This window comes from Schistocerca cancellata, unplaced genomic scaffold (genome assembly GCF_023864275.1).
Source record: "Schistocerca cancellata isolate TAMUIC-IGC-003103 unplaced genomic scaffold, iqSchCanc2.1 HiC_scaffold_1114, whole genome shotgun sequence".
Lineage (NCBI taxonomy): Eukaryota > Metazoa > Arthropoda > Insecta > Orthoptera > Acrididae > Schistocerca > Schistocerca cancellata.
Window position 1 is genome coordinate 248,253 of NW_026047113.1, and position 18,511 is coordinate 266,763.

Here is an 18,511-nt window from a genome sequence, read left to right on the forward strand (position 1 = left end):
TTCGGCCGTCACTCTGCTGGGACGCCGGGCGCGCCTCCCCCCGCCGTCCTCGAGGAACTGGCGGTTGCGGAAGGAAGCGCTTTCGTCAAATGCGGCCGAAAACTAACATTTTGTGTGTTGGGAGAAAAGCCGAACGCTAATTCTGCCGTGCTCCTACATTAGATGAGCGCCAACGGCCATACCATGATGAATACACCGGTTCTCGTCCGATCTCCGAAGTTAAGCATCATCGGGCCCGGCTAGTACTTGGATGGGTGACCGCCTGGGAAACCCGGGTGCTGCTGGCTCCCTTCCTGTTTTTTTTTGTTATGTCACCAGCCCAATTTTCAAACTACCTTTCTGTTGTGACAAAGATGCTTCTTTATGCCTTTTAAACTACTGTAATGGTACGAAAATGCAGTAATTAACTCAGTTTGAGGGAGAATGTGCTAACCAAGTTTGCCAAGAGCACTTTGAAAACGACAAAACAGTACAAATCGGCAGGTGATTTCTGAAATACGTCACCGCCTATTGTTGTGTAGAGTTCCAAATTTGATTTGTAACCACGAATTTATTCCTTAGTCGTCTCGTCTCGTCTCGTCTCGTCTCGTCTCGTCCCGCAGACGTTTGTCGTGCTTGCGCTGTCATATGGACCACGACCCGAGCGGCAGCGAGCGGCAGTCGAGCAAAGTCGGGACAAGTCGGGACGGGGACAGGGACAGGAATAGGAATGGTGCGAATGCACTGCAAACTACGCAGACACCTGGTGTGAGGCGAGGCGAGGCGAGGCGAGGAAGCCCATATCGCTACCAGTGGGCCCTCCAGCACGACACTGCCACACCCCGCACAGGCCCTCCGCTGAACACCAGGAACAAGATGCGTCCTCCGCTAGTGTCGAAGGCTGCACGCGCCCAGCGAATGACAGGGGGTGCAACGAGCAGCAGTGCGTCTCACACACGCGGCGGTGCGCCCGCCAATTCGGCCGTCACTCTGCTGGGACGCCGGGCGCGCCTCCCCCCGCCGTCCTCGAGGAACTGGCGGTTGCGGAAGGAAGCGCTTTCGTCAAATGCGGCCGAAAACTAACATTTTGTGTGTTGGGAGAAAAGCCGAACGCTAATTCTGCCGTGCTCCTACATTAGATGAGCGCCAACGGCCATACCATGATGAATACACCGGTTCTCGTCCGATCTCCGAAGTTAAGCATCATCGGGCCCGGCTAGTACTTGGATGGGTGACCGCCTGGGAAACCCGGGTGCTGCTGGCTCCCTTCCTGTTTTTTTTTGTTATGTCACCAGCCCAATTTTCAAACTACCTTTCTGTTGTGACAAAGATGCTTCTTTATGCCTTTTAAACTACTGTAATGGTACGAAAATGCAGTAATTAACTCAGTTTGAGGGAGAATGTGCTAACCAAGTTTGCCAAGAGGACTTTGAGAACGACAAAACAGTACGAATCGGCAGATGATTTCTGAAATACGTCACCGCCTATTGTTGTGTAGGAGTGTAGAGTTCCAAATTTGATTTGTAACCACGAATTTATTCCTTAGTCGTCTCGTCTCGTCTCGTCTCGTCTCGTCTCGCAGACGTTTGTCGTGCTTGCGCTGTCATATGGACCACGACCCGAGCGGCAGCGAGCGGCAGTCGAGCAAAGTCGGGACAAGTCGGGACGGGGACAGGGACAGGAATAGGAATGGTGCGAATGCACTGCAAACTACGCAGACACCTGGTGTGAGGCGAGGCGAGGCGAGGCGAGGAAGCCCATATCGCTACCAGTGGGCCCTCCAGCACGACACTGCCACACCCCGCACAGGCCCTCCGCTGAACACCAGGAACAAGATGCGTCCTCCGCTAGTGTCGAAGGCTGCACGCGCCCAGCGAATGACAGGGGGTGCAACGAGCAGCAGTGCGTCTCACACACGCGGCGGTGCGCCCGCCAATTCGGCCGTCACTCTGCTGGGACGCCGGGCGCGCCTCCCCCCGCCGTCCTCGAGGAACTGGCGGTTGCGGAAGGAAGCGCTTTCGTCAAATGCGGCCGAAAACTAACATTTTGTGTGTTGGGAGAAAAGCCGAACGCTAATTCTGCCGTGCTCCTACATTAGATGAGCGCCAACGGCCATACCATGATGAATACACCGGTTCTCGTCCGATCTCCGAAGTTAAGCATCATCGGGCCCGGCTAGTACTTGGATGGGTGACCGCCTGGGAAACCCGGGTGCTGCTGGCTCCCTTCCTGTTTTTTTTTGTTATGTCACCAGCCCAATTTTCAAACTACCTTTCTGTTGTGACAAAGATGCTTCTTTATGCCTTTTAAACTACTGTAATGGTACGAAAATGCAGTAATTAACTCAGTTTGAGGGAGAATGTGCTAACCAAGTTTGCCAAGAGCACTTTGAAAACGACAAAACAGTACAAATCGGCAGGTGATTTCTGAAATACGTCACCGCCTATTGTTGTGTAGAGTTCCAAATTTGATTTGTAACCACGAATTTATTCCTTAGTCGTCTCGTCTCGTCTCGTCTCGTCTCGTCTCGTCCCGCAGACGTTTGTCGTGCTTGCGCTGTCATATGGACCACGACCCGAGCGGCAGCGAGCGGCAGTCGAGCAAAGTCGGGACAAGTCGGGACGGGGACAGGGACAGGAATAGGAATGGTGCGAATGCACTGCAAACTACGCAGACACCTGGTGTGAGGCGAGGCGAGGCGAGGCGAGGAAGCCCATATCGCTACCAGTGGGCCCTCCAGCACGACACTGCCACACCCCGCACAGGCCCTCCGCTGAACACCAGGAACAAGATGCGTCCTCCGCTAGTGTCGAAGGCTGCACGCGCCCAGCGAATGACAGGGGGTGCAACGAGCAGCAGTGCGTCTCACACACGCGGCGGTGCGCCCGCCAATTCGGCCGTCACTCTGCTGGGACGCCGGGCGCGCCTCCCCCCGCCGTCCTCGAGGAACTGGCGGTTGCGGAAGGAAGCGCTTTCGTCAAATGCGGCCGAAAACTAACATTTTGTGTGTTGGGAGAAAAGCCGAACGCTAATTCTGCCGTGCTCCTACATTAGATGAGCGCCAACGGCCATACCATGATGAATACACCGGTTCTCGTCCGATCTCCGAAGTTAAGCATCATCGGGCCCGGCTAGTACTTGGATGGGTGACCGCCTGGGAAACCCGGGTGCTGCTGGCTCCCTTCCTGTTTTATTTTGTTATGTCACCAGCCCAATTTTCAAACTACCTTTCTGTTGTGACAAAGATGCTTCTTTATGCCTTTTAAACTACTGTAATGGTACGAAAATGCAGTAATTAACTCAGTTTGAGGGAGAATGTGCTAACCAAGTTTGCCAAGAGCACTTTGAAAACGACAAAACAGTACAAATCGGCAGGTGATTTCTGAAATACGTCACCGCCTATTGTTGTGTAGAGTTCCAAATTTGATTTGTAACCACGAATTTATTCCTTAGTCGTCTCGTCTCGTCTCGTCTCGTCTCGTCTCGTCCCGCAGACGTTTGTCGTGCTTGCGCTGTCATATGGACCACGACCCGAGCGGCAGCGAGCGGCAGTCGAGCAAAGTCGGGACAAGTCGGGACGGGGACAGGGACAGGAATAGGAATGGTGCGAATGCACTGCAAACTACGCAGACACCTGGTGTGAGGCGAGGCGAGGCGAGGCGAGGAAGCCCATATCGCTACCAGTGGGCCCTCCAGCACGACACTGCCACACCCCGCACAGGCCCTCCGCTGAACACCAGGAACAAGATGCGTCCTCCGCTAGTGTCGAAGGCTGCACGCGCCCAGCGAATGACAGGGGGTGCAACGAGCAGCAGTGCGTCTCACACACGCGGCGGTGCGCCCGCCAATTCGGCCGTCACTCTGCTGGGACGCCGGGCGCGCCTCCCCCCGCCGTCCTCGAGGAACTGGCGGTTGCGGAAGGAAGCGCTTTCGTCAAATGCGGCCGAAAACTAACATTTTGTGTGTTGGGAGAAAAGCCGAACGCTAATTCTGCCGTGCTCCTACATTAGATGAGCGCCAACGGCCATACCATGATGAATACACCGGTTCTCGTCCGATCTCCGAAGTTAAGCATCATCGGGCCCGGCTAGTACTTGGATGGGTGACCGCCTGGGAAACCCGGGTGCTGCTGGCTCCCTTCCTGTTTTTTTTTGTTATGTCACCAGCCCAATTTTCAAACTACCTTTCTGTTGTGACAAAGATGCTTCTTTATGCCTTTTAAACTACTGTAATGGTACGAAAATGCAGTAATTAACTCAGTTTGAGGGAGAATGTGCTAACCAAGTTTGCCAAGAGGACTTTGAGAACGACAAAACAGTACGAATCGGCAGATGATTTCTGAAATACGTCACCGCCTATTGTTGTGTAGGAGTGTAGAGTTCCAAATTTGATTTGTAACCACGAATTTATTCCTTAGTCGTCTCGTCTCGTCTCGTCTCGTCTCGTCTCGCAGACGTTTGTCGTGCTTGCGCTGTCATATGGACCACGACCCGAGCGGCAGCGAGCGGCAGTCGAGCAAAGTCGGGACAAGTCGGGACGGGGACAGGGACAGGAATAGGAATGGTGCGAATGCACTGCAAACTACGCAGACACCTGGTGTGAGGCGAGGCGAGGCGAGGCGAGGAAGCCCATATCGCTACCAGTGGGCCCTCCAGCACGACACTGCCACACCCCGCACAGGCCCTCCGCTGAACACCAGGAACAAGATGCGTCCTCCGCTAGTGTCGAAGGCTGCACGCGCCCAGCGAATGACAGGGGGTGCAACGAGCAGCAGTGCGTCTCACACACGCGGCGGTGCGCCCGCCAATTCGGCCGTCACTCTGCTGGGACGCCGGGCGCGCCTCTCCCCGCCGTCCACGAGGAACTGGCGGTTGCGGAAGGAAGCGCTTTCGTCAAATGCGGCCGAAAACTTACATTTTGTGTGTTGGGAGAAAAGCCGAACGCGAATTCTGCCGTGCTCCTACATTAGATGAGCGCCAACGGCCATACCATGATGAATACAGCGGTTCTCGTCCGATCACCGAAGTTAAGCATCATCGGGCCCGGCTAGTACTTGGATGGGTGACCGCCTGGGAAACCCGGGTGCTGCTGGCTCCCTTCCTGTTTTATTTTGTTATGTCACCAGCCCAATTTTCAAACTACCTTTCTGTTGTGACAAAGATGCTTCTTTATGCCTTTTAAACTACTGTAATGGTACGAAAATGCAGTAATTAACTCAGTTTGAGGGAGAATGTGCTAACCAAGTTTGCCAAGAGCACTTTGAAAACGACAAAACAGTACAAATCGGCAGGTGATTTCTGAAATACGTCACCGCCTATTGTTGTGTAGAGTTCCAAATTTGATTTGTAACCACGAATTTATTCCTTAGTCGTCTCGTCTCGTCTCGTCTCGTCTCGTCTCGTCCCGCAGACGTTTGTCGTGCTTGCGCTGTCATATGGACCACGACCCGAGCGGCAGCGAGCGGCAGTCGAGCAAAGTCGGGACAAGTCGGGACGGGGACAGGGACAGGGATAGGAATGGTGCGAATGCACTGAAAACTACGCAGACACCTGGTGTGAGGCGAGGCGAGGCGAGGCGAGGAAGCCCACATCGCTACCAGTGGGCCCTCCAGCACGACACTGCCACACACCGCACAGGCCCTCCGCTGAACACCAGGGACAAGATGCGTCCTCCGCTAGTGTCGAAGGCTGCACGCGCCCAGCGAATGACAGGGGGTGCAACGAGCAGCAGTGCGTCTCACACACGCGGCGGTGCGCCCGCCAATTCGGCCGTCACTCTGCTGGGACGCCGGGCGCGCCTCTCCCCGCCGTCCACGAGGAACTGGCGGTTGCGGAAGGAAGCGCTTTCGTCAAATGCGGCCGAAAACTTACATTTTGTGTGTTGGGAGAAAAGCCGAACGCGAATTCTGCCGTGCTCCTACATTAGATGAGCGCCAACGGCCATACCATGATGAATACAGCGGTTCTCGTCCGATCACCGAAGTTAAGCATCATCGGGCCCGGCTAGTACTTGGATGGGTGACCGCCTGGGAAACCCGGGTGCTGCTGGCTCCCTTCCTGTTTTATTTTGTTATGTCACCAGCCCAATTTTCAAACTACCTTTCTGTTGTGACAAAGATGCTTCTTTATGCCTTTTAAACTACTGTAATGGTACGAAAATGCAGTAATTAACTCAGTTTGAGGGAGAATGTGCTAACCAAGTTTGCCAAGAGCACTTTGAAAACGACAAAACCGTACAAATCGGCAGGTGATTTCTGAAATACGTCACCGCCTATTGTTGTGTAGAGTTCCAAATTTGATTTGTAACCACGAATTTATTCCTTAGTCGTCTCGTCTCGTCTCGTCTCTTCTCGTCTCGTCCCGCAGACGTTTGTCGTGCTTGCGCTGTCATATGGACCACGACCCGAGCGGCAGCGAGCGGCAGTCGAGCAAAGTCGGGACAAGTCGGGACGGGGACAGGGACAGGAATAGGAATGGTGCGAATGCACTGCAAACTACGCAGACACCTGGTGTGAGGCGAGGCGAGGCGAGGCGAGGAAGCCCATATCGCTACCAGTGGGCCCTCCAGCACGACACTGCCACACCCCGCACAGGCCCTCCGCTGAACACCAGGAACAAGATGCGTCCTCCGCTAGTGTCGAAGGCTGCACGCGCCCAGCGAATGACAGGGGGTGCAACGAGCAGCAGTGCGTCTCACACACGCGGCGGTGCGCCCGCCAATTCGGCCGTCACTCTGCTGGGACGCCGGGCGCGCCTCCCCCCGCCGTCCTCGAGGAACTGGCGGTTGCGGAAGGAAGCGCTTTCGTCAAATGCGGCCGAAAACTAACATTTTGTGTGTTGGGAGAAAAGCCGAACGCTAATTCTGCCGTGCTCCTACATTAGATGAGCGCCAACGGCCATACCATGATGAATACACCGGTTCTCGTCCGATCTCCGAAGTTAAGCATCATCGGGCCCGGCTAGTACTTGGATGGGTGACCGCCTGGGAAACCCGGGTGCTGCTGGCTCCCTTCCTGTTTTTTTTTGTTATGTCACCAGCCCAATTTTCAAACTACCTTTCTGTTGTGACAAAGATGCTTCTTTATGCCTTTTAAACTACTGTAATGGTACGAAAATGCAGTAATTAACTCAGTTTGAGGGAGAATATGCTAACCAAGTTTGCCAAGAGGACTTTGAGAACGACAAAACAGTACGAATCGGCAGATGATTTCTGAAATACGTCACCGCCTATTGTTGTGTAGGAGTGTAGAGTTCCAAATTTGATTTGTAACCACGAATTTATTCCTTAGTCGTCTCGTCTCGTCTCGTCTCGTCTCGTCCCGCAGACGTTTGTCGTGCTTGCGCTGTCATATGGACCACGACCCGAGCGGCAGCGAGCGGCAGTCGAGCAAAGTCGGGACAAGTCGGGACGGGGACAGGGACAGGGATAGGAATGGTGCGAATGCACTGCAAACTACGCAGACACCTGGTGTGAGGCGAGGCGAGGCGAGGCGAGGCGAGGAAGCCCACATCGCTACCAGTGGGCCCTCCAGCACGACACTGCCACACACCGCACAGGCCCTCCGCTGAACACCAGGGACAAGATGCGTCCTCCGCTAGTGTCGAAGGCTGCACGCGCCCAGCGAATGACAGGGGGTGCAACGAGCAGCAGTGCGTCTCACACACGCGGCGGTGCGCCCGCCAATTCGGCCGTCACTCTGCTGGGACGCCGGGCGCGCCTCTCCCCGCCGTCCACGAGGAACTGGCGGTTGCGGAAGGAAGCGCTTTCGTCAAATGCGGCCGAAAACTTACATTTTGTGTGTTGGGAGAAAAGCCGAACGCGAATTCTGCCGTGCTCCTACATTAGATGAGCGCCAACGGCCATACCATGATGAATACAGCGGTTCTCGTCCGATCACCGAAGTTAAGCATCATCGGGCCCGGCTAGTACTTGGATGGGTGACCGCCTGGGAAACCCGGGTGCTGCTGGCTCCCTTCCTGTTTTATTTTGTTATGTCACCAGCCCAATTTTCAAACTACCTTTCTGTTGTGACAAAGATGCTTCTTTATGCCTTTTAAACTACTGTAATGGTACGAAAATGCAGTAATTAACTCAGTTTGAGGGAGAATGTGCTAACCAAGTTTGCCAAGAGCACTTTGAAAACGACAAAACAGTACAAATCGGCAGGTGATTTCTGAAATACGTCACCGCCTATTGTTGTGTAGGAGTGTAGAGTTCCAAATTTGATTTGTAACCACGAATTTATTCCTTAGTCGTCTCGTCTCGTCTCGTCTCGTCCCGCAGACGTTTGTCGTGCTTGCGCTGTCATATGGACCACGACCCGAGCGGCAGCGAGCGGCAGTCGAGCAAAGTCGGGACAAGTCGGGACGGGGACAGGGACAGGGATAGGAATGGTGCGAATGCACTGCAAACTACGCAGACACCTGGTGTGAGGCGAGGCGAGGCGAGGCGAGGAAGCCCACATCGCTACCAGTGGGCCCTCCAGCACGACACTGCCACACACCGCACAGGCCCTCCGCTGAACACCAGGGACAAGATGCGTCCTCCGCTAGTGTCGAAGGCTGCACGCGCCCAGCGAATGACAGGGGGTGCAACGAGCAGCAGTGCGTCTCACACACGCGGCGGTGCGCCCGCCAATTCGGCCGTCACTCTGCTGGGACGCCGGGCGCGCCTCTCCCCGCCGTCCACGAGGAACTGGCGGTTGCGGAAGGAAGCGCTTTCGTCAAATGCGGCCGAAAACTTACATTTTGTGTGTTGGGAGAAAAGCCGAACGCGAATTCTGCCGTGCTCCTACATTAGATGAGCGCCAACGGCCATACCATGATGAATACAGCGGTTCTCGTCCGATCACCGAAGTTAAGCATCATCGGGCCCGGCTAGTACTTGGATGGGTGACCGCCTGGGAAACCCGGGTGCTGCTGGCTCCCTTCCTGTTTTATTTTGTTATGTCACCAGCCCAATTTTCAAACTACCTTTCTGTTGTGACAAAGATGCTTCTTTATGCCTTTTAAACTACTGTAATGGTACGAAAATGCAGTAATTAACTCAGTTTGAGGGAGAATGTGCTAACCAAGTTTGCCAAGAGCACTTTGAAAACGACAAAACAGTACAAATCGGCAGGTGATTTCTGAAATACGTCACCGCCTATTGTTGTGTAGAGTTCCAAATTTGATTTGTAACCACGAATTTATTCCTTAGTCGTCTCGTCTCGTCTCGTCTCGTCTCGTCTCGTCCCGCAGACGTTTGTCGTGCTTGCGCTGTCATATGGACCACGACCCGAGCGGCAGCGAGCGGCAGTCGAGCAAAGTCGGGACAAGTCGGGACGGGGACAGGGACAGGGATAGGAATGGTGCGAATGCACTGAAAACTACGCAGACACCTGGTGTGAGGCGAGGCGAGGCGAGGCGAGGAAGCCCACATCGCTACCAGTGGGCCCTCCAGCACGACACTGCCACACACCGCACAGGCCCTCCGCTGAACACCAGGGACAAGATGCGTCCTCCGCTAGTGTCGAAGGCTGCACGCGCCCAGCGAATGACAGGGGGTGCAACGAGCAGCAGTGCGTCTCACACACGCGGCGGTGCGCCCGCCAATTCGGCCGTCACTCTGCTGGGACGCCGGGCGCGCCTCTCCCCGCCGTCCACGAGGAACTGGCGGTTGCGGAAGGAAGCGCTTTCGTCAAATGCGGCCGAAAACTTACATTTTGTGTGTTGGGAGAAAAGCCGAACGCGAATTCTGCCGTGCTCCTACATTAGATGAGCGCCAACGGCCATACCATGATGAATACAGCGGTTCTCGTCCGATCACCGAAGTTAAGCATCATCGGGCCCGGCTAGTACTTGGATGGGTGACCGCCTGGGAAACCCGGGTGCTGCTGGCTCCCTTCCTGTTTTATTTTGTTATGTCACCAGCCCAATTTTCAAACTACCTTTCTGTTGTGACAAAGATGCTTCTTTATGCCTTTTAAACTACTGTAATGGTACGAAAATGCAGTAATTAACTCAGTTTGAGGGAGAATGTGCTAACCAAGTTTGCCAAGAGCACTTTGAAAACGACAAAACCGTACAAATCGGCAGGTGATTTCTGAAATACGTCACCGCCTATTGTTGTGTAGAGTTCCAAATTTGATTTGTAACCACGAATTTATTCCTTAGTCGTCTCGTCTCGTCTCGTCTCTTCTCGTCTCGTCCCGCAGACGTTTGTCGTGCTTGCGCTGTCATATGGACCACGACCCGAGCGGCAGCGAGCGGCAGTCGAGCAAAGTCGGGACAAGTCGGGACGGGGACAGGGACAGGAATAGGAATGGTGCGAATGCACTGCAAACTACGCAGACACCTGGTGTGAGGCGAGGCGAGGCGAGGCGAGGAAGCCCATATCGCTACCAGTGGGCCCTCCAGCACGACACTGCCACACCCCGCACAGGCCCTCCGCTGAACACCAGGAACAAGATGCGTCCTCCGCTAGTGTCGAAGGCTGCACGCGCCCAGCGAATGACAGGGGGTGCAACGAGCAGCAGTGCGTCTCACACACGCGGCGGTGCGCCCGCCAATTCGGCCGTCACTCTGCTGGGACGCCGGGCGCGCCTCCCCCCGCCGTCCTCGAGGAACTGGCGGTTGCGGAAGGAAGCGCTTTCGTCAAATGCGGCCGAAAACTAACATTTTGTGTGTTGGGAGAAAAGCCGAACGCTAATTCTGCCGTGCTCCTACATTAGATGAGCGCCAACGGCCATACCATGATGAATACACCGGTTCTCGTCCGATCTCCGAAGTTAAGCATCATCGGGCCCGGCTAGTACTTGGATGGGTGACCGCCTGGGAAACCCGGGTGCTGCTGGCTCCCTTCCTGTTTTTTTTTGTTATGTCACCAGCCCAATTTTCAAACTACCTTTCTGTTGTGACAAAGATGCTTCTTTATGCCTTTTAAACTACTGTAATGGTACGAAAATGCAGTAATTAACTCAGTTTGAGGGAGAATATGCTAACCAAGTTTGCCAAGAGGACTTTGAGAACGACAAAACAGTACGAATCGGCAGATGATTTCTGAAATACGTCACCGCCTATTGTTGTGTAGGAGTGTAGAGTTCCAAATTTGATTTGTAACCACGAATTTATTCCTTAGTCGTCTCGTCTCGTCTCGTCTCGTCTCGTCCCGCAGACGTTTGTCGTGCTTGCGCTGTCATATGGACCACGACCCGAGCGGCAGCGAGCGGCAGTCGAGCAAAGTCGGGACAAGTCGGGACGGGGACAGGGACAGGGATAGGAATGGTGCGAATGCACTGCAAACTACGCAGACACCTGGTGTGAGGCGAGGCGAGGCGAGGCGAGGCGAGGAAGCCCACATCGCTACCAGTGGGCCCTCCAGCACGACACTGCCACACACCGCACAGGCCCTCCGCTGAACACCAGGGACAAGATGCGTCCTCCGCTAGTGTCGAAGGCTGCACGCGCCCAGCGAATGACAGGGGGTGCAACGAGCAGCAGTGCGTCTCACACACGCGGCGGTGCGCCCGCCAATTCGGCCGTCACTCTGCTGGGACGCCGGGCGCGCCTCTCCCCGCCGTCCACGAGGAACTGGCGGTTGCGGAAGGAAGCGCTTTCGTCAAATGCGGCCGAAAACTTACATTTTGTGTGTTGGGAGAAAAGCCGAACGCGAATTCTGCCGTGCTCCTACATTAGATGAGCGCCAACGGCCATACCATGATGAATACAGCGGTTCTCGTCCGATCACCGAAGTTAAGCATCATCGGGCCCGGCTAGTACTTGGATGGGTGACCGCCTGGGAAACCCGGGTGCTGCTGGCTCCCTTCCTGTTTTATTTTGTTATGTCACCAGCCCAATTTTCAAACTACCTTTCTGTTGTGACAAAGATGCTTCTTTATGCCTTTTAAACTACTGTAATGGTACGAAAATGCAGTAATTAACTCAGTTTGAGGGAGAATGTGCTAACCAAGTTTGCCAAGAGCACTTTGAAAACGACAAAACAGTACAAATCGGCAGGTGATTTCTGAAATACGTCACCGCCTATTGTTGTGTAGGAGTGTAGAGTTCCAAATTTGATTTGTAACCACGAATTTATTCCTTAGTCGTCTCGTCTCGTCTCGTCTCGTCCCGCAGACGTTTGTCGTGCTTGCGCTGTCATATGGACCACGACCCGAGCGGCAGCGAGCGGCAGTCGAGCAAAGTCGGGACAAGTCGGGACGGGGACAGGGACAGAAATAGGAATGGTGAGAATGCACTGCAAACTACGCAGACACCTGGTGTGAGGCGAGGCGAGGCGAGGCGAGGAAGCCCATATCGCTACCAGTGGGCCCTCCAGCACGACACTGCCACACCCCGCACAGGCCCTCCGCTGAACACCAGGGACAAGATGCGTCCTCCGCTAGTGTCGAAGGCTGCACGCGCCCAGCGAATGACAGGGGGTGCAACGAGCAGCAGTGCGTCTCACACACGCGGCGGTGCGCCCGCCAATTCGGCCGTCACTCTGCTGGGACGCCGGGCGCGCCTCCCCCCGCCGTCCACGAGGAACTGGCGGTTGCGGAAGGAAGCGCTTTCGTCAAATGCGGCCGAAAACTAACATTTTGTGTGTTGGGAGAAAAGCCGAACGCTAATTCTGCCGTGCTCCTACATTAGATGAGCGCCAACGGCCATACCATGATGAATACACCGGTTCTCGTCCGATCTCCGAAGTTAAGCATCATCGGGCCCGGCTAGTACTTGGATGGGTGACCGCCTGGGAAACCCGGGTGCTGCTGGCTCCCTTCCTGTTTTTTTTTGTTATGTCACCAGCCCAATTTTCAAACTACCTTTCTGTTGTGACAAAGATGCTTCTTTATGCCTTTTAAACTACTGTAATGGTACGAAAATGCAGTAATTAACTCAGTTTGAGGGAGAATGTGCTAACCAAGTTTGCCGAGAGGACTTTGAAAACGACAAAACAGTACGAATCGGCAGGTGATTTCTGAAATACGTCACCGCCTATTGTTGTGTAGGAGTGTAGAGTTCCAAATTTGAATTGTAACCACGAATTTATTCCTTAGTCGTCTCGTCTCGTCTTGTCTCGTCTCGTCCCGCAGACGTTTGTCGTGCTTGCGCTGTCATATGGACCACGACCCGAGCGGCAGCGAGCGGCAGTCGAGCAAAGTCGGGATAAGTCGGGACGGGGACAGGGACAGAAATAGGAATGGTGAGAATGCACTGCAAACTACGCAGACACCTGGTGTGAGGCGAGGCGAGGCGAGGCGAGGAAGCCCATATCGCTACCAGTGGGCCCTCCAGCACGACACTGCCACACCCCGCACAGGCCCTCCGCTGAACACCAGGGACAAGATGCGTCCTCCGCTAGTGTCGAAGGCTGCACGCGCCCAGCGAATGACAGGGGGTGCAACGAGCAGCAGTGCGTCTCACACACGCGGCGGTGCGCCCGCCAATTCGGCCGTCACTCTGCTGGGACGCCGGGCGCGCCTCCCCCCGCCGTCCACGAGGAACTGGCGGTTGCGGAAGGAAGCGCTTTCGTCAAATGCGGCCGAAAACTAACATTTTGTGTGTTGGGAGAAAAGCCGAACGCTAATTCTGCCGTGCTCCTACATTAGATGAGCGCCAACGGCCATACCATGATGAATACACCGGTTCTCGTACGATCTCCGAAGTTAAGCATCATCGGGCCCGGCTAGTACTTGGATGGGTGACCGCCTGGGAAACCCGGGTGCTGCTGGCTCCCTTCCTGTTTTTTTTTGTTATGTCACCAGCCCAATTTTCAAACTACCTTTCTGTTGTGACAAAGATGCTTCTTTATGCCTTTTAAACTACTGTAATGGTACGAAAATGCAGTAATTAACTCAGTTTGAGGGAGAATGTGCTAACCAAGTTTGCCGAGAGGACTTTGAAAACGACAAAACAGTACGAATCGGCAGGTGATTTCTGAAATACGTCACCGCCTATTGTTGTGTAGGAGTGTAGAGTTCCAAATTTGATTTGTAACCACGAATTTATTCCTTAGTCGTCTCGTCTCGTCTCGTCTCGTCTCGTCCCGCAGACGTTTGTCGTGCTTGCGCTGTCATATGGACCACGACCCGAGCGGCAGCGAGCGGCAGTCGAGCAAAGTCGGGACAAGTCGGGACGGGGACAGGGACAGGGATAGGAATGGTGCGAATGCACTGCAAACTACGCAGACACCTGGTGTGAGGCGAGGCGAGGCGAGGCGAGGCGAGGAAGCCCACATCGCTACCAGTGGGCCCTCCAGCACGACACTGCCACACACCGCACAGGCCCTCCGCTGAACACCAGGGACAAGATGCGTCCTCCGCTAGTGTCGAAGGCTGCACGCGCCCAGCGAATGACAGGGGGTGCAACGAGCAGCAGTGCGTCTCACACACGCGGCGGTGCGCCCGCCAATTCGGCCGTCACTCTGCTGGGACGCCGGGCGCGCCTCTCCCCGCCGTCCACGAGGAACTGGCGGTTGCGGAAGGAAGCGCTTTCGTCAAATGCGGCCGAAAACTTACATTTTGTGTGTTGGGAGAAAAGCCGAACGCGAATTCTGCCGTGCTCCTACATTAGATGAGCGCCAACGGCCATACCATGATGAATACAGCGGTTCTCGTCCGATCACCGAAGTTAAGCATCATCGGGCCCGGCTAGTACTTGGATGGGTGACCGCCTGGGAAACCCGGGTGCTGCTGGCTCCCTTCCTGTTTTATTTTGTTATGTCACCAGCCCAATTTTCAAACTACCTTTCTGTTGTGACAAAGATGCTTCTTTATGCCTTTTAAACTACTGTAATGGTACGAAAATGCAGTAATTAACTCAGTTTGAGGGAGAATGTGCTAACCAAGTTTGCCAAGAGCACTTTGAAAACGACAAAACAGTACAAATCGGCAGGTGATTTCTGAAATACGTCACCGCCTATTGTTGTGTAGGAGTGTAGAGTTCCAAATTTGATTTGTAACCACGAATTTATTCCTTAGTCGTCTCGTCTCGTCTCGTCTCGTCCCGCAGACGTTTGTCGTGCTTGCGCTGTCATATGGACCACGACCCGAGCGGCAGCGAGCGGCAGTCGAGCAAAGTCGGGACAAGTCGGGACGGGGACAGGGACAGAAATAGGAATGGTGAGAATGCACTGCAAACTACGCAGACACCTGGTGTGAGGCGAGGCGAGGCGAGGCGAGGAAGCCCATATCGCTACCAGTGGGCCCTCCAGCACGACACTGCCACACCCCGCACAGGCCCTCCGCTGAACACCAGGGACAAGATGCGTCCTCCGCTAGTGTCGAAGGCTGCACGCGCCCAGCGAATGACAGGGGGTGCAACGAGCAGCAGTGCGTCTCACACACGCGGCGGTGCGCCCGCCAATTCGGCCGTCACTCTGCTGGGACGCCGGGCGCGCCTCCCCCCGCCGTCCACGAGGAACTGGCGGTTGCGGAAGGAAGCGCTTTCGTCAAATGCGGCCGAAAACTAACATTTTGTGTGTTGGGAGAAAAGCCGAACGCTAATTCTGCCGTGCTCCTACATTAGATGAGCGCCAACGGCCATACCATGATGAATACACCGGTTCTCGTCCGATCTCCGAAGTTAAGCATCATCGGGCCCGGCTAGTACTTGGATGGGTGACCGCCTGGGAAACCCGGGTGCTGCTGGCTCCCTTCCTGTTTTTTTTTGTTATGTCACCAGCCCAATTTTCAAACTACCTTTCTGTTGTGACAAAGATGCTTCTTTATGCCTTTTAAACTACTGTAATGGTACGAAAATGCAGTAATTAACTCAGTTTGAGGGAGAATGTGCTAACCAAGTTTGCCAAGAGGACTTTGAGAACGACAAAACAGTACGAATCGGCAGATGATTTCTGAAATACGTCACCGCCTATTGTTGTGTAGGAGTGTGGAGTTCCAAATTTGATTTGTAACCACGAATTTATTCCTTAGTCGTCTCGTCTCGTCTCGTCTCGTCTCGTCCCGCAGACGTTTGTCGTGCTTGCGCTGTCATATGGACCACGACCCGAGCGGCAGCGAGCGGCAGTCGAGCAAAGTCGGGACAAGTCGGGACGGGGACAGGGACAGGGATAGGAATGGTGCGAATGCACTGCAAACTACGCAGACACCTGGTGTGAGGCCAGGCGAGGCGAGGCGAGGCGAGGAAGCCCACATCGCTACCAGTGGGCCCTCCAGCACGACACTGCCACACACCGCACAGGCCCTCCGCTGAACACCAGGGACAAGATGCGTCCTCCGCTAGTGTCGAAGGCTGCACGCGCCCAGCGAATGACAGGGGGTGCAACGAGCAGCAGTGCGTCTCACACACGCGGCGGTGCGCCCGCCAATTCGGCCGTCACTCTGCTGGGACGCCGGGCGCGCCTCCCCCCGCCGTCCACGAGGAACTGGCGGTTGCGGAAGGAAGCGCTTTCGTCAAATGCGGCCGAAAACTAACATTTTGTGTGTTGGGAGAAAAGCCGAACGCTAATTCTGCCGTGCTCCTACATTAGATGAGCGCCAACGGCCATACCATGATGAATACACCGGTTCTCGTCCGATCTCCGAAGTTAAGCATCATCGGGCCCGGCTAGTACTTGGATGGGTGACCGCCTGGGAAACCCGGGTGCTGCTGGCTCCCTTCCTGTTTTTTTTTGTTATGTCACCAGCCCAATTTTCAAACTACCTTTCTGTTGTGACAAAGATGCTTCTTTATGCCTTTTAAACTACTGTAATGGTACGAAAATGCAGTAATTAACTCAGTTTGAGGGAGAATGTGCTAACCAAGTTTGCCAAGAGGACTTTGAGAACGACAAAACAGTACGAATCGGCAGATGATTTCTGAAATACGTCACCGCCTATTGTTGTGTAGGAGTGTAGAGTTCCAAATTTGATTTGTAACCACGAATTTATTCCTTAGTCGTCTCGTCTCGTCTCGTCTCGTCCCGCAGACGTTTGTCGTGCTTGCGCTGTCATATGGACCACGACCCGAGCGGCAGCGAGCGGCAGTCGAGCAAAGTCGGGACAAGTCGGGACGGGGACAGGGACAGAAATAGGAATGGTGAGAATGCACTGCAAACTACGCAGACACCTGGTGTGAGGCGAGGCGAGGCGAGGCGAGGAAGCCCATATCGCTACCAGTGGGCCCTCCAGCACGACACTGCCACACCCCGCACAGGCCCTCCGCTGAACACCAGGGACAAGATGCGTCCTCCGCTAGTGTCGAAGGCTGCACGCGCCCAGCGAATGACAGGGGGTGCAACGAGCAGCAGTGCGTCTCACACACGCGGCGGTGCGCCCGCCAATTCGGCCGTCACTCTGCTGGGACGCCGGGCGCGCCTCCCCCCGCCGTCCACGAGGAACTGGCGGTTGCGGAAGGAAGCGCTTTCGTCAAATGCGGCCGAAAACTAACATTTTGTGTGTTGGGAGAAAAGCCGAACGCTAATTCTGCCGTGCTCCTACATTAGATGAGCGCCAACGGCCATACCATGATGAATACACCGGTTCTCGTCCGATCTCCGAAGTTAAGCATCATCGGGCCCGGCTAGTACTTGGATGGGTGACCGCCTGGGAAACCCGGGTGCTGCTGGCTCCCTTCCTGTTTTTTTTTGTTATGTCACCAGCCCAATTTTCAAACTACCTTTCTGTTGTGACAAAGATGCTTCTTTATGCCTTTTAAACTACTGTAATGGTACGAAAATGCAGTAATTAACTCAGTTTGAGGGAGAATGTGCTAACCAAGTTTGCCAAGAGGACTTTGAGAACGACAAAACAGTACGAATCGGCAGATGATTTCTGAAATACGTCACCGCCTATTGTTGTGTAGGAGTGTGGAGTTCCAAATTTGATTTGTAACCACGAATTTATTCCTTAGTCGTCTCGTCTCGTCTCGTCTCGTCTCGTCCCGCAGACGTTTGTCGTGCTTGCGCTGTCATATGGACCACGACCCGAGCGGCAGCGAGCGGCAGTCGAGCAAAGTCGGGACAAGTCGGGACGGGGACAGGGACAGGGATAGGAATGGTGCGAATGCACTGCAAACTACGCAGACACCTGGTGTGAGGCCAGGCGAGGCGAGGCGAGGCGAGGAAGCCCACATCGCTACCAGTGGGCCCTCCAGCACGACACTGCCACACACCGCACAGGCCCTCCGCTGAACACCAGGGACAAGATGCGTCCTCCGCTAGTGTCGAAGGCTGCACGCGCCCAGCGAATGACAGGGGGTGCAACGAGCAGCAGTGCGTCTCACACACGCGGCGGTGCGCCCGCCAATTCGGCCGTCACTCTGCTGGGACGCCGGGCGCGCCTCCCCCCGCCGTCCACGAGGAACTGGCGGTTGCGGAAGGAAGCGCTTTCGTCAAATGCGGCCGAAAACTAACATTTTGTGTGTTGGGAGAAAAGCCGAACGCTAATTCTGCCGTGCTCCTACATTAGATGAGCGCCAACGGCCATACCATGATGAATACACCGGTTCTCGTCCGATCTCCGAAGTTAAGCATCATCGGGCCCGGCTAGTACTTGGATGGGTGACCGCCTGGGAAACCCGGGTGCTGCTGGCTCCCTTCCTGTTTTTTTTTG

At 54.8% G+C, this 18,511-nt stretch overlaps 20 non-coding genes across 20 annotated transcripts; all 20 read left to right on the forward strand.

The window, feature by feature from the left end:
• The first annotated feature begins 168 nt into the window (after nt 1-168).
• On the forward strand, nt 169-287 carry LOC126158633 (5S ribosomal RNA). The gene has a single exon (XR_007533625.1). It is a non-coding gene; the product is annotated as a 5S ribosomal RNA (ribosomal RNA).
• Nucleotides 288-1,124: 837 nt separating this feature from the next.
• On the forward strand, nt 1,125-1,243 carry LOC126158634 (5S ribosomal RNA). Its single transcript, XR_007533626.1, has one exon. It is a non-coding gene; the product is annotated as a 5S ribosomal RNA (ribosomal RNA).
• An 840-nt stretch (nt 1,244-2,083) lies between these two features.
• Nucleotides 2,084-2,202, forward strand: LOC126158636 (5S ribosomal RNA). Its single transcript, XR_007533627.1, has one exon. It is a non-coding gene; the product is annotated as a 5S ribosomal RNA (ribosomal RNA).
• An 837-nt stretch (nt 2,203-3,039) lies between these two features.
• On the forward strand, nt 3,040-3,158 carry LOC126158637 (5S ribosomal RNA). Its single transcript, XR_007533628.1, has one exon. It is a non-coding gene; the product is annotated as a 5S ribosomal RNA (ribosomal RNA).
• An 837-nt stretch (nt 3,159-3,995) lies between these two features.
• On the forward strand, nt 3,996-4,114 carry LOC126158638 (5S ribosomal RNA). Its single transcript, XR_007533629.1, has one exon. It is a non-coding gene; the product is annotated as a 5S ribosomal RNA (ribosomal RNA).
• An 840-nt stretch (nt 4,115-4,954) lies between these two features.
• LOC126158831 (5S ribosomal RNA) lies at nt 4,955-5,073 on the forward strand. The gene has a single exon (XR_007533811.1). It is a non-coding gene; the product is annotated as a 5S ribosomal RNA (ribosomal RNA).
• An 837-nt stretch (nt 5,074-5,910) lies between these two features.
• Nucleotides 5,911-6,029, forward strand: LOC126158832 (5S ribosomal RNA). The gene has a single exon (XR_007533812.1). It is a non-coding gene; the product is annotated as a 5S ribosomal RNA (ribosomal RNA).
• An 837-nt stretch (nt 6,030-6,866) lies between these two features.
• On the forward strand, nt 6,867-6,985 carry LOC126158639 (5S ribosomal RNA). The gene has a single exon (XR_007533630.1). It is a non-coding gene; the product is annotated as a 5S ribosomal RNA (ribosomal RNA).
• Nucleotides 6,986-7,830: 845 nt separating this feature from the next.
• Nucleotides 7,831-7,949, forward strand: LOC126158833 (5S ribosomal RNA). Its single transcript, XR_007533813.1, has one exon. It is a non-coding gene; the product is annotated as a 5S ribosomal RNA (ribosomal RNA).
• Nucleotides 7,950-8,784: 835 nt separating this feature from the next.
• On the forward strand, nt 8,785-8,903 carry LOC126158835 (5S ribosomal RNA). Its single transcript, XR_007533815.1, has one exon. It is a non-coding gene; the product is annotated as a 5S ribosomal RNA (ribosomal RNA).
• Nucleotides 8,904-9,740: 837 nt separating this feature from the next.
• On the forward strand, nt 9,741-9,859 carry LOC126158836 (5S ribosomal RNA). Its single transcript, XR_007533816.1, has one exon. It is a non-coding gene; the product is annotated as a 5S ribosomal RNA (ribosomal RNA).
• Nucleotides 9,860-10,696: 837 nt separating this feature from the next.
• Nucleotides 10,697-10,815, forward strand: LOC126158641 (5S ribosomal RNA). The gene has a single exon (XR_007533632.1). It is a non-coding gene; the product is annotated as a 5S ribosomal RNA (ribosomal RNA).
• Nucleotides 10,816-11,660: 845 nt separating this feature from the next.
• On the forward strand, nt 11,661-11,779 carry LOC126158837 (5S ribosomal RNA). Its single transcript, XR_007533817.1, has one exon. It is a non-coding gene; the product is annotated as a 5S ribosomal RNA (ribosomal RNA).
• Nucleotides 11,780-12,614: 835 nt separating this feature from the next.
• Nucleotides 12,615-12,733, forward strand: LOC126158642 (5S ribosomal RNA). The gene has a single exon (XR_007533633.1). It is a non-coding gene; the product is annotated as a 5S ribosomal RNA (ribosomal RNA).
• Nucleotides 12,734-13,573: 840 nt separating this feature from the next.
• On the forward strand, nt 13,574-13,692 carry LOC126158889 (5S ribosomal RNA). The gene has a single exon (XR_007533865.1). It is a non-coding gene; the product is annotated as a 5S ribosomal RNA (ribosomal RNA).
• Nucleotides 13,693-14,537: 845 nt separating this feature from the next.
• Nucleotides 14,538-14,656, forward strand: LOC126158838 (5S ribosomal RNA). The gene has a single exon (XR_007533818.1). It is a non-coding gene; the product is annotated as a 5S ribosomal RNA (ribosomal RNA).
• An 835-nt stretch (nt 14,657-15,491) lies between these two features.
• On the forward strand, nt 15,492-15,610 carry LOC126158643 (5S ribosomal RNA). The gene has a single exon (XR_007533634.1). It is a non-coding gene; the product is annotated as a 5S ribosomal RNA (ribosomal RNA).
• Nucleotides 15,611-16,455: 845 nt separating this feature from the next.
• On the forward strand, nt 16,456-16,574 carry LOC126158644 (5S ribosomal RNA). Its single transcript, XR_007533635.1, has one exon. It is a non-coding gene; the product is annotated as a 5S ribosomal RNA (ribosomal RNA).
• Nucleotides 16,575-17,409: 835 nt separating this feature from the next.
• On the forward strand, nt 17,410-17,528 carry LOC126158645 (5S ribosomal RNA). The gene has a single exon (XR_007533636.1). It is a non-coding gene; the product is annotated as a 5S ribosomal RNA (ribosomal RNA).
• Nucleotides 17,529-18,373: 845 nt separating this feature from the next.
• On the forward strand, nt 18,374-18,492 carry LOC126158646 (5S ribosomal RNA). Its single transcript, XR_007533637.1, has one exon. It is a non-coding gene; the product is annotated as a 5S ribosomal RNA (ribosomal RNA).
• The last annotated feature ends 19 nt before the right edge of the window (nt 18,493-18,511 follow it).